The following is a 3206-nucleotide window of genomic DNA, read 5'->3' as shown; positions in this document are numbered from 1 at the left end:
ATAGGACATCTTTTTTAGGTGTTAGCTTTCCCCCAGCTTAAAAGTAATTAATTTGGTTTTATTATTTTGACATTAAGAACAGTGCTAAAATGGATAGCTTGTCATACTTTTTTTGCACATATATATGTCTGTAGGAGAAATTACATTAAGCAGAAACTCTGTGCATAAAAAAGCACCTTTCTAAAGTAATGTGTTTTGTCACATTATACCCTAAAAATATTGATCCAACTTATACTCTGAACATCAGTGTCTCTGTTTAATTCATCTTTAGTATTTTATATATCTTTGTGTTGATATATTAAATATGACATTATTCCTTGATATTTTATAATTTTTACGCTGTAAAACGTGCAAAATGTCCCTTCTATTTTACAATTGGCAGCTGTTTATACAGGGGAAGTTATTAGGAAATCTGCTTTGATACCTTTACTTATTCCTCTTATGTTTAGGATACTGTTTTAATATATTATCTTGAATTAGTATTTTAATACATTTTCTTGTATCTTTCAGTGATTTAAAGGTTTGCATACGTGCTCAGTCAGCTCAGTCATGTCCAACTCTTTGCAACCCTACAGATTGTAGCCCACCAGGCTTCCCGGTCCATGGGATTTCCCAGGCAATAATACTGGAGTGGGCTGCCATGCTTTCCCTGAGGAGATCTTCCCAACCTATGGATCGAACACCATCTCTTGCATCTCCTGCGTTGCAGGCGGCTTCTTTATCCACTGAGCCACCTGGGAAGCCCCAGTTTATAGCATTAGAAATGATTAAATTTCTTCTTTTCAAGTGTCATATGTTGACAAATTTCTCAGATCTAATTTTATTAACTAGCTAGAAAACATTTTAAATAATATTAGTGTTATTATATGTTTTGTCATTTTAGTCCTGATTTCACTTTTTTTTTTTTGCTAAGCTTTTGCTTGCAACAGATCATGACTAAAATTTCTAATTATTTCCCGGTGATTTCAAATACTGGTTAACTTTCTGTTTTTCATAGTCTCCGTTTTGCAGATAGACAAGATAATAGAAATGTTTTTATTCTTCTTATTTTTTTAAGTGTCTGGTATTAAGAGTCCATGTCCTATACATAATAGAAATGACAAAGGGTGATGGAAATTTAGGATAGCTAGTAACTCCTACCTCCTTTCTTACAGTTTTTACTAATTGCTAATTAAGGAAAAGGAACCAACTGTAGATGGATTAGGTCAGTTAATGGTAGTGAATAAAATGGAATGGGGATTAGAGAGGATCAGTTCAGTTCAGTCACTCAGTCATGTCCGAATCTTTGTGACCCCATGGATTGCTCCACGCTGGGCTTCCCTGTCCATCACCAACACCTGGAGCTTGCTCAAACTCATGTCCATCAAGTCAGTGATGTCCTTCAATCATCTCATCCTCTACTGTCCCCTTCTCTTCCTGCCCTAAATTTTTCCCAGCATCAGGGTCTTTTTCAGGGTCAGTTCTTTGTATCAGGTGGCCAACATATTGAAGTTTCAGCTTCAGCATCAGTTCTTTCAATGCATATTCAGGAGTTATTTCCTTTAGAATGGACTGGTTTGATCTCTTTGCAGTCCAAGGGACTCTCAAGAGTCTTTTCCAACACTGAGATGGTAGGAAGATGCATTTCAAGGACATCTTGCTTTGCATTTCAGGCAGCTATTTCCTGTGGGCTGCTAAGGTGCTGCTCACTGGGTAATCTAACCAATGTTTGCTTGGGGAAGAGATATTGAGTAATTGTTGGGAGAAGGGTGGTCTTTCCATGTGGTTCAGTGGTAAAAAATCTGCCTGCCAGTGCTGGAGACATGAGTTTGATCCCTAGGTCAGGAAGATCCCTGGAATAGGAACTGTCAACCCACTCCAATATTCTTGCCTGGAAAATTCCATGGACAGAGGAACCCTAAAGTGTCAGACATTACTGAACATGCACGAAAATTATTAAGGTCAGGGTAGGAGGCTGACTATGGGGTTGCACAGAGTTGGACACGACTGAAGCGACTTAGCAGCAGCAGGAAAAGAGAGAAGTAAGTCACCAAAAGATGTTTTCTATCTTCTTTGAATACCCAAAACTAGGCAGAGGGGATGGAATAAACCTCACTTTTCTCTACTATTTCAGAATAAACATATCATTATATGTATATATACATGTAAACTATATAGTATGCATATATTTTGTGTATGTACATATACATAGTATATATGAATATATAATATATATGCATACTCATTCTGGAGTAGATTTTATGAATCCAGGAAACATATCACAAGCCAGTGAAAGACTGAAAGACTTAAAGACTTGTAGTAACTGTAAGATATGGAGTGGTGTAGGAAACACATGCAGCTTCTATGGTAATTAGCATCATTATATGAAATAGTGCAGCAGGGGCATCACACATGACTTAGATAAGTTTTTTGATTAGATGAATAACAAATGCTGTCACTAGATATCTTTCAGCAATGAAATATTGTATTTTCTATGTTCTATATATCAATATTTTTGGTAAAAATGGAACATCAGTCTAACTCAGTGACATCTTCAGCTACAACGTTGTTTTTTGAAAACAGCAACAGTTCTCTTTCTTCTGGAGGGGTGAAAAACAAAGAAAATGAAAAAAATATATATAGCCTTAAAAACAGATGAAACCTATGTAGAATTCTAGGATCTTAGTTTTCAAAAAGTCTTAAAGAGTTAATTTAGTTCACCTTTCTAACCAATCTACTTAATGCCACGGTGTGGAAAAACACTATTGTTCAAAGGACACTAGTCATCTCTTTCAACTAAATTTTTTTGTTTTTGTTTAGTCATGGTGCCTTGCATTCCCTTGATTAATATCATGAAAGTCCTTTTGGAATTTCAGTTTGTTTCTTGGATGGAGTATTATAAAGTCTAGGAAGACTAAAACAGTGACTATTTAACCATAATTTGATAAACTAAGAATTTTCCCATGTAACATATATCCATACTAACATCCATTTAATCATAGAAAAAGCCATAGAATTCCAGAAAAACATCTACTGCTGCTTCATTGACTGTACTAAAGCCTTTGACTGTGTGGATCACAACAAACTGAAAAATTCTTAAAGAGATTGTAATACCAGACCACCATACCTGCCTTCTGAGAAACCTGTGTGCTGGTCAAGAAGCAACAGTTAGAACTAAACATGGAACAACTGACTGGTTTAAAATTGGGAAAGGACTACGTCAAGGC

The sequence above is a fragment of the Budorcas taxicolor genome, chromosome 6, assembly GCF_023091745.1.
Source record: "Budorcas taxicolor isolate Tak-1 chromosome 6, Takin1.1, whole genome shotgun sequence".
Lineage (NCBI taxonomy): Eukaryota > Metazoa > Chordata > Mammalia > Artiodactyla > Bovidae > Budorcas > Budorcas taxicolor.
This window is presented reverse-complemented; position numbering follows the sequence as displayed.